General features: G+C 28.9%; 1 pseudogene; it reads left to right on the top strand.

Annotated features, from left to right (window-relative positions):
- Positions 1-457: 457 nt before the first annotated feature.
- LOC123202842 lies at positions 458-3,876 on the top strand (annotated as a pseudogene).
- Positions 3,877-11,531: the final 7,655 nt, after the last annotated feature.

Below are 11,531 nucleotides of genomic sequence, written 5' to 3'. Positions count from 1 at the left end.
CCTTATAAGTTTCAAACTTTTCTACTATTTCAGTTTTCTGAACGTTAACATAGTTCAGAACAAACCTAACACTCTGAAATTTTGCTCCTTTTCCACGCTTTAGTCATCTTAATCCCTTCTTGTGTTTAATACTGGTTTTGGGTTTTTCGAAGCACTCAGATTCGATATTGCTTTTAAAATATTGGTTTTGATGGTTTTTCGAGCATCCGATTGCCAAAAAGTTCGCAAGTAAGGGAAAATTAGCGAATGATGAGCTATAACTTTTGAATAAGCCTAGTCAAGTAGCCGTAGAAGATAACGGGGTTGTTTCTAAAGTTGAAAAAGAATTTGAAAAGCCTGATGAAGAAGAGGCTATGAAGCCTTTTTTGGAGTTCCTTAAGCCTAGAGAATCAGTGGAGGATGTGGAAGAGAAGGGGAATGGACTGGGAGATAGTGATGAGAATGTTAGTGTGGATGATACTGTGGAGAGAACAAGAAGATTAGTGTGGAGTATTATGAGCCTAAACCGGGTGATTTTGCAGTTGGTGTTGTGGTTTCTGGCAATGAGAATAAGCTTGATGTGAATGTTGGGCAGACTTGTTGGGTACAATGTTGACTACGGAAGTGTTGCCTTTGTATGACAGAGAGATGGATTTCTTGTTATGTGATTTAGAGAAAGATGCCGAGTTGTTTATGGTTGATGGGAATTGTTAAGGACCATGATGCTATAGGTGGGGGCTCAGGGCTGGGAAGGCATGTTGTGGAGACTGGGACTGTTTTGTTTGCTGAGATTCTTGGGAGGACTCTCAGTTGTTGGCTGTTGCATTCAACTAGAAGTTTGTTCCGAAAGATGGCTTGGCATCGAGTGAGGCAGGTTCTTTTCTTGCTTTTTTTTTTTTTTTTTCCTGTATGGTTTTGGAGGTTTTGTTAATTTGATACAGAACTTATAGCGTTGTTATATCTGAAGGTAATATATTGTTTTAGAATGATGTAATCTATCTGAGATATTTAAGTCTGATTTCATTTGAAGGTACTAAGAATTCAGATATTTTTCATCTGCTGCATGAATTGAGATACATAATAGTTTTTTTTTCTTTGCAACTATTTTAGTTGCAACCATTTAAGCTTCAGTCAATGCTACAGGAATCCAAGTTTTACTGTGCAATTTGAGTATTTTTTGATGAATATACCAACTTTTCGACAGATAAAACAACTTAGTGAACCGATTGAGGTTATAATTACAGAGCTGAACACTGGTGGTCTTCTTACAAGAATTGAGGTTTGTTGTCATCGTTGTATGTTTGTTCATTCCATGTGGCTCGATGTCAAGTGTTTATTAATTTCAGATTTTCTTTTTCAGGGTTTACAAGCATTCCTTCCCAAAGCTGAGTTTCTGAATAGAGCTAACAGCTTCACAGAATTGAAAGAAAATGTTAGTTCAAATTCTTTGGAATTTTTCTATGATGTGACTTTAGGCTGCTTAATTGGTTGTGATTTTTGTTTGTAGACATGTGAGGCTTTTACCATTGATAGACATTATTGTTACAAAATTCATGAAATAATTGCCACATTAACAATCTTTTGCTATCAGAGTTGCACTATGTTACATTATCTAGGAATTCATAAGATCACTTGTACCTGTAGTTACACTTTTTACCAGGGGTACCTTAATTGTACTGAGTTTTTTGATAATTCAGGCAAAATACTTTTTTTATGTTTATTTTTTCTCACATTTTTTTCATTGATTATAAGTTTCTTATGCAATTGTTTTCTTGATGTTGTAGGTGGGGCACTGTATTAATGTGCAAATTACTTGAATAAATTAAGCCACTAATGACTTAACACTGAGTGAAAGGGAAGCTTGGGTCAGTTTGAGTCAGTTTCAGTGTAGCACTTATGTTATTCTCTCTTATTGTTAATTGATGTATTCTTTGTTTTTGGTGGGAGGAAAAGGAGGCATGCTGATTTTATCATAAATGTTGCAGGCAGTGTTACATCTTAAGGAGGGAACACTTTTAGATGGAACTCTTAAGAAAATCTTTCCATATGGAGCTCAAATTAGGATAGGTGAGTACAATGAGTTATTCAGAAGGCAAGAGTATTCTGCAATGAAGTTTATGTATATCGCCCAGTTGGTTTGTCCATTTTGGTTGATCAATTGATGAAATACATTAGAAGACGGGAATCCAAGTTAAGCTGATATTGGAACAGTGAGGTGTGGGATAGAATAAAAATAAAAAATGGCTAATGTAATTGTTTTGAGTATAGCTACTTAGTGACGTGTAGCACCAACAGAAGGGAAAAGAAAAGTTTAAGTGAGAGAGATTGGATGAGGAATGTCAAAATAGAGGCCGGAAAGAAAAAAAGGTGCTATTGTTTTTAGTGTGGCTTTGTTGGAGTTCATTCCATGCACCAAAATGGAAAAGAAAAGGGTTAGAGAGAGCTTCAGTAATAAATAAAAAACAACAGTGAAGAAACAAAAGAAGCGGCTCTTTCATTGACCTTAGCTGGAGATTTTCACGTGTACGTTGCTTCAAATTCAAATATTTCCGAATATTATTGATAGAATGAGATGAAGTTATGGCTAAATGCTCTTCCAAATAAACAAAATAAAAGGAGTTGATGACTCAATGACAGAATATGTAACGCAAATTTGTTGTTTGCCCTGTGGATCTCGTAATTTTACACTTTGCATTGGTTGAAATCAAATAATTTTCTCTCTTAAGAAAGTTTTGCTGTACAAGATGACTTGAGGATGGTGCAAATATGTCTGTATTCTTTCCTTTACTTGGCCCAAGTTTCACGTGCAAGTCTCAAGTATATATTTACCCAGTATTTGCTAAGCAGCTTTATTAAATTCTGATATTTTGCATAAATTTCATTAGATATTGAGAGTCTGTGTCTTCTTGTGTGTGTTGAGGTAACGTTGAAGAAATGTCCTAATTTTCTCTATGATTTTTAGCAGGTTGCTTCATGTTTCATCTATGAGCCGCACCCAAGTTACTTCTGTTAGTGACTTACTTAAGGAGGATGAGAAGGTCAAAGTTCTTGTTGTGAAGTCAATGTTCCCTGGCAAAATTGCTCTCAGGCAATTGAGGTTTGGGTTGTTTGGTTTTGAATCTTTTTCATGCATGTTTGAAATTTCCAATATGTTAGTTTTGAAAACAATATTCATGACTTCCTACTTAAATTCCCATCTTGATTCAGAAGTTTTACTTCACATCAATGCATGCATCTTCGTTCATACTGTGTATTATGATGGCCTATGTTTGAAGATTGCTTTTAGTGTGGTATCTCTGACCTCAAAAGTGAGCGTGGCCTCTTTATAACAAACAAAGAGGTAAATATAGTATTTTTTTGGGCATGAAGGATGCTTTCTTAGTTCATTTATTAGATCTTAATTCATATAATTTTGTATCCTTTCAAAGAGAGTATTGTCTGAAGCTGAAGAGATGGCAATGAATTACCAGCGGAAACTACCCGCTGTTTCAGGTCCCAATTCAGAACCCTTCCATCCGACACTCTTCTTTTCCATAATGAAGCAAGTTTTTGCGCAAATTGGAAGTGGTTCAAATTTGAGAAGTAAAAATGAATCAGATTAAACTTGCTTCCATGATTTCAAACTGGGAAAAGAGAGGCAATATGCCTTCTCACACTCTGTGCAAAGGGGTGTGTGGGATATGTGATGCAATGAGGAAGATTCTTAAATTAGGCCATTGATCTTTTGGAGTATCAGAAATCAATTTTTTTTTTAGGCCAATAATTTCTGTTTCAAGTTCAGAATCAAATGGTGACTAATTAGGAAGAGAGGCATGAAATTGTTACAGACTTGTTTAAGCAATTGTTGTACATGTGTAATATAAATCCTAGTTAGTAAATTCATGTTTTATTAGTGTATTATAGGTGCTGATCGTATTTTACCATTTTAAACATGTTTAGTTATATCTTTGAATCTAAAACATATAAAATACGTATTTTATATCTATGTCGTATTAAACCCATATTATATGTTGTCATATTTTTTAATTTGATATATATAATTTAAATAACTAATTATATAATGATATATTATCTGAATACTCAAAACTAGATGTATATATATTTTTATCGATATGATATTAGCAAAGATAGAAGTGTTACTTGGAAACTTCAACTTTAAACTCGAAACAAAAACATATTTTTATATATAAATAGCAGAAAACATGATTTTCCTTTCTGGGGGCAACAAAATCTTTTGAGTTGAGAAGTGTTGAATTTAAAGATGATGGGTGTACAATAAAACTGAAGCAGGATTCCAGAAAATATGTGACTGCAGAAAGCTACACAGTCATTGACAAATCCTACTCTACTATTATATGTATAATGTATTTCATATTTTAAGTATTAGGCTGCCGCCTTCCTTCTTTTTTTTTTTTTTTGGTCTTCTTTACTTTTATTATATTATATGATAATAAATAAACAAACATTATCAATATTTAATATAAATATATAATCTAAAGTTGCTGCTTGGCATGCCCTAAACTGATTAGGGTTTGGGGCTCCATGAATTCAATACAACAAAACCATAAAATAAAAATAGAGAAAGATACCCTCAAAGTCAGTCTTTGTTTTTGACTAAAATAAAATTCAAATATGTGTATAAAATGTTTGGGTGATTACTGATTATTCACATGTTTGAATGGCACCTAAAGATTTTTAAAATATATATATATATTAAAAAAATAAATTTCTAGAAATTGGGACAATAATAACTTTAGGGCCATTTAGTCTAGTTGATGGTAAATAAAAATTATTTTATTAATCTATTTAATATTATTTATATTATTATGTTTCATTTATAAATAATAAAATATTCTGATAATATTTTATTATTAATAGTGATATGACATATAATATAAATAATAATCTTATTATTACTTTTATTTTAGGTATTAAAAAATTATAAAAATAATTTTAATATTTCATTATAATTATATTTTTATTTATTAATTTTCAGAACAAAAATAAATATTTTCAATTAATATAACAAGTAATATAAAAAAATATTTTAGAATAATTATAGTCAAAGATATTTAAGTAAAATAATATATCAATATTCTTTTGTTACTTCTAATTAAACACAATAATTATTTATATCAAACAAAATTTATCAAATTTGATCAAATATATTAATCATTTATATATAGTAATTTTTTATGAAATTTATTTTTAAGGTAATTTTTTAATTTTAGTAATAAAATATTACCCAAATCAAATGCACCCTTCAAGAACTTTAAAGCTTAATCGTGTATATACAATTAGAGCAATGTTATGTGTACACATTTTTAATCATAATTTAGATGCACAGATGATGTATTATTATATAATTAGATTTTATTTTATCTTTAATTTAAAATTATTCAATTACATAATGACACATTATCTGTATACTTAAATTGTGTATCAAAAATATATATACAGAGTTTTATTAATACAATTAATCTATTTGTAATTAGTTCAAATATAAGTAAATTAAAACGAAATTAATGACCAAATAGATTATTATATACTAATAAAATTATGTAAATAAATTATATTAACTTATTTATACAAGCTGATATGACAACAATTGATTGAGTGATATTATTATTTATTTTTTCTCTCATTTTAAAATCATTCAATAACATATTGCTAGTATAAATAACTTAGTAAGACTTTTATTATGTATATAACATATATAACATTATTCCTTATATATCTATATGTCTATATAATGTTCACTTTATTTATTAACTATCATTATGAAAACAGCAATCTTCTGTATACCTAGTTTAAAATAGATAATTAAGTACTCAAATGATATATCATCATATGATTGAACATATCATTTAAATAGATATGACAATTTTGATCATAATTTAGGGTATTTGACCTTCTCTGATTTTAATGGGTAGGAGATTCCCAATAGAAACACGAAGAAAGACTAGGACAGGACAAAAAATATCCCTATAATCAAGGAAGGGGATACATGTCATGTTCTCGTGCCTGTCTCCATCCTCGCCTTTTTATATTAATATTTTTACTTAAAATAGTAACATATCCTTATAGTTTTAGATTATTTATGTTTTTTAATTTATTAATGTTTTTATTATGTATATTAAAATGGTTAATATATGATATTTGTGACAATTAAAATAGTGCTTTGGTTTTAAATTTAGTTAAGTTTGTTATTTAATATATTTATATTGTAATTAAAGAGTACGGGATAAAGATTTTTCTCTATGAGATAAAGATGGGAACTGAAATGGAGAGAATATTTTTCTTTGTAGGAGGAGACAAAAAATTATTGTCCTCTCTGTAATAGAGATAGGTCGGAGATGAGGAGTGATAATTCCTCTCCACCTCTCATCATTGTTATCTCTATCTCTGAGTATCTAATATTGATTGTATATAGTTTTATTATTATTAAAGATAAGGGTATAGGCAAAGGCATATAAAAATTAAGAAGAATCAATAAATTAATTGCGGTGAACTGACTAATCAGAACAGGCCAAGTATTTTTTTCTCATTAACCATTAATTAATTTAAATTTATAATTTAATCAGTGGTTAATGAGAATAAAATACTTGGCATGTTCTGATTGGCCAGTTCACCGCAATTAATTTATTATCACCCACTAATCGAGAAAACAATAGAATCCTAAGTCAAACTACGGTCAAACCCACTAAAAATCAGGTGGATAAAGCATAATAATTGTAATCTTTTAAACAACAGCAAAACAAATTATTTATTTGACTATTTAATATTAGATTTAATTAATTAAATAAAGTTATAACAGTAAACATTGGAGGCTTTTTATATGAATCTTGTAGCTTTGAGAGGGAACTACTTGGGACCTTCCTAATTAATCTTATTATGGCCAAATGACAATTTCTCACCCAAGGTTTGGTATAAAGACAAAAATATATTCACAGGATTTCAAAAACCTAAACATCCAGTCATGGTTTAGTCCATCTCCACTCACCCAAGAATTTTCTATTACGATTAAAGATAAAATCATTATTTTATCAGTAATATTAAAATAAATAAAATTATATCTTATTTTTCCTTTTTAGTTTAGAAAACTAATAATTTTCTTTATAATTATGTTTAAAAAAATTTATTTTTCCCCCTAGGATTTGATATCTTGAAATTCAATCACTTCCTTTGGTGAACGATGGCCTCCTTCTTCTATATTTTTCTCCTAATAATGCTTTCTCCTAGTAGCGTTTCTCTCTCGAAGGACAAAATTTTCGTTTGGATGACAAAGAACAACACTTCATCATCCAGACAAAACATTGTCCAACAAAGGACAATGCAGACAATGCTTCACCGTCAAGATTTGGAAGATGAACGTTGTCCTTAGGTTTAGGTTGAAAATTGACAGTCACTGGTGGCTAGAGAGATGAAGAAAAAACCTAAAGATTTGGGTAAAAAAAACAAATCACTTTTTAAAGTTGACACCTAGGTGAAATATCAATTTTTAAAATCTAGGAAGAAAAAATGAGATAAAATTATATATTTTTTAATAATATTGTTAAAATAATATTTTTACTCTTATATTTAACCACAGCTTTAGTGAAAATTTAAGGATGGATATGTGTTTGGATTTTTAAAACCCTGCAGTATGGTTCTGTCTTTGCACCAAACCTTTGGTGGAAAAGAGTTCTTTGGCCTTTTATCATTAATCCTAGTTAATTAATAAAACTGTAATCCAACGCTTAATATTTATTAATTAAATCTCTCCACATATAAATTAATTAATATAAAATAAAAATAAAATCTTTGAGTAACCTAAGCAAGTTAGGTTGGACATTACTAATTAATGCAAGAGTTAATGATACTTAAAGCGTACTAAATGCAATTAATTGTAGCTTTTCAAATCTCCTAATTATTAATATATTAATAACTAAAAAATTATCATTAATGTATTTAATAATCAATTTTGCATAAAAAATTTTCTGAAATTATGGGAATTTGATAAGTGAATAAACCCTCTAATAATTAGGTAAATACACTTTTAAATGTAAAATTATGGGCACCTTAAAATATGCTCTATAATACTTTCAGAATTTTGTCAATTAAATAATCTAATATTGATTTTATAGAAATTATAAAATATATAATTAAAAAAGAAATAAATATAAATGTACCCATTACACAAAAATAAATTTTGTTAAGGCCAAGGACTTATTCCCACCCAATGTTTAGTGTATTTTCAAACACCTACTGCAAGATTTTAATAAGTTAAATACCCATCTGTCATCTAATTTTTGTTTGATTTTTCTATTAGTACTAAGAATAAAATCATTATTTTCTCAATAATATTATAAAATATATAATTTTATCATATTTTTTCTCAGGTTTTTGAAAACTGACAAATCATTTTTGTCTCTTCTTTAATGAAGACGATGTCATCGTCTTCTCATCTTCTACTAAGGAGAGAGACAATTGATGGGAGGAAAAGGGTGGAGATGGTGACCATAGAGGGAAGAAAAAAATCCCTAGGAATGTGAAAAGGGAAAAAGTCACTTTTCAAAACACAAAAAGTTAAGGTTGGAAGAAAATTGTCAGTTTTAAAAACTTGAGAAAAATAAAATAAAATTATATTTTTTTACTATTACTTGTAAAATAACGATTTTACCTTTAGTCATAATAGAAGTTAGATAATCAATGAGTATTTAGATTTTTCAAACATTATAGGTGGAAGTTTTGAAATACACTAAACCTTAGATGGAATAAGACTCTTGGCCTATTAATTAATGTTGAAAATGTTTGAAGGCCAAAGGACTATTTCACCCCCAAGTTTTAGTGCAGTCTTAGTCACACCTATGAAGTTTGAAAAATTCAAAATTCCACCTATAGGCTAATTTATGTTAAAAAAGTATTGGTAAAATCATTATTTCATTAATTATATTAAAATAACATAAAATTCATTAAGTTTTTCCCCTCACAGTTTTAAAAACTAACAAATTTACTCTTGTCAAAAAGTTTTTTAAATTTCGAAAGTAATGTTCACCCCCCCCCCCCCCCCAAACTTAGGATTTAGTTTTCAGAGGCTTTTCGACCATCGGAGAAAGAGCTTCAACCCACCATCTCACTGGCCACCTTTGAAGCTTCTAGATCGTGCACCAAAGACTCATCTTTGTCACCTCTTCTTCCACTAGAGAATGGCGACTTGGTGGCTGACGAGTAGTGGGTTGAAGTGTTGTCGTCGGTTGCCAGAGATGGTGGTCAGAGAATGTCTGAAAAATAATCCCTAGGTTTTGGAGGAGGGAATGTTACTTTTGAAAGTTAAAAAACTTTAGGCATGGGTGAAGTTATTAGTTTTTAAAGCTTTCGGGAGAAAGTAGAATGAATTTTATATTTTTTTAATATAATTAATGAAATAACGATTTTACCTTTACTTTTTTTAATGGAAGTTAGCCCATGGGTGGGACTTTGGGTTTTTCAAACCTCATGAGTGTGACTTTGAGTTTTTTAAACCCCATAAGTGTGACTTTGGATTTTTCAAATCCCATGAGTTTGACGTTAAAAATACACTAAAACTTGGGGGTGAACTGTCATTTGGCCATGTTTGAAGGATATTTGGTGCGGCTAAATTGATAGAACAGAGTCAAACCCTAGATCAAAAACCCTAATCGTAAAGTGTGCCCTAATTTATTCCCAAATCAGAGAAAATTATGTATTTCATGTGGCAATCTCCACTCCCAAAACGAACCCACTTCCTCTTCCTCGGTAATTTCATCCCTTTTTTTTATCTTTACTTAATTTCACTCCTCTACAGTAGTTTCACTGTCCAATTTTCATTTTATACTAATAACTTTCATAAATCTCATCTACACCCCTATGATTTCGACTAATGTATCATCTCTATTTGAATCGAGCTGAGCCGAGCCGAGCTCAAATTCAAGCTCACCTTGTTGTTCAAGTTTGAATTGAGTTTTTAAGTTTGATTTCATACTATAACTAAACAAAACATAACTAAAATAATGTCATTTAAATACGTATTGATTAAAATGATATTATTTTAATTGATTTATATTAAAATTTTTTAGACACACGATCTTGATGAGTCAAATGTCTGTAAAACTCAAGTTAAAATATATTTAATTTTCATATTTAAATTTAAATTTAAATTTAATAGATTTAAACTTTTCTTCTAACTCAAATAAACTCGATTCAAATATAATCTTATACGCTTACATAAAACTTAATGTGGACTAATTGAAAGGGGTAAAACACTAGAAATAATGAAATGGGGGAGATCATTGTATTTGAAATAATGAGGGGTCTATCAATGCTATTTCAAAATTTTTACAGACACTAAAATAAAGATGCTCCGGTGAAACTTTTCTCTATATGCACGCCTCCGCGTTTAGGGCCAACTGATTTATTATTAAGTATGAAATAAAATAAAATAAAATAAAAAGACAGAGAAATTAAATTAGTTGGTTGCTGTTACACTTTTACTTTAACCTTTCACAATCTCCTAAGCTTTGATCATCAAACTCTTCCTTTTCCAATGCACAACCACAGAAGAACACACTCACTCCTCATTTCTTTTCTCGGACCCTTGTCATTCGGTTTTGCCTTTCAGTATCCCGTATACATAATTTTATATATAAATAATAATATATTAGATAATTTAAAATAATAAATAAAATAATACTTAATTATATAAAAATATAGTAATATTTATATATAAAAGTATGTATATTATTTTTTTACATAGTGTTATTGTTTGCCTCTTATTTACTATATATTAAAATTGAATTATTAATTTATTTAATATAATAATTATAAAATTAATTATTATATATAAAATTTTATTTATTTAGTATAATTGATTTAATCATAAAAAAACGGTTAAACTCAAATAAGATCTTTTTGTTACAAAAAAATCAATTTCAGATTGTTTATTATTTATTTTTGGTATTTTTTATTATATTTTGATACATAATATCAATATTAGTATTGATGATTAATTAGTGTATATATCATTGATTACTGAGTGGTTAAAATTAATAAAATCAGTTAAATTTTAGAGGTAAAATCGTTATTTAATATTAAAAATAATAAACATATTATCAAATTTTCTCTCATAATTAAATTTTGAAATGTTATATTTTTTTCCTATAGTTTTTTAGTTTTTTTTTTTTCTTTTTTCTAACGCCATCACTGACAAACTCTCTCTCTCCTTTTTTCCAACGTCTTCTCTTTAACTTTGTCATTCAATGACAAAACGTCTTCAGTATTAGAAGAAGACAGTGATGAAGATGAGCAGAAAACTCCAAAAAAAGGGGACAAAAAGGGATGGAGAGAAAGTCTGCTAGTGAAAATATCGAAAAAAAGGAGGAAAAAGAAAACTTTAAAAAAAAAAATAATGTTTCAAAGTTCAATTTTGAAAAAAATTATTAATTTTAGTGATTCACGAATGAATATTTAAATTTTTAATAATTAAAGATATTAATAAAATATAATAAACTTTAGGTGGGACTTAGTCGTTTGGCCTTGTTCTTTTGGGTTATTAA

The sequence above is a fragment of the Mangifera indica genome, chromosome 19 (genome assembly GCF_011075055.1).
Source record: "Mangifera indica cultivar Alphonso chromosome 19, CATAS_Mindica_2.1, whole genome shotgun sequence".
In the NCBI taxonomy this organism is placed as follows: Eukaryota; Viridiplantae; Streptophyta; class Magnoliopsida; order Sapindales; family Anacardiaceae; genus Mangifera; species Mangifera indica.
This window is presented reverse-complemented; position numbering and strand designations above follow the sequence as displayed.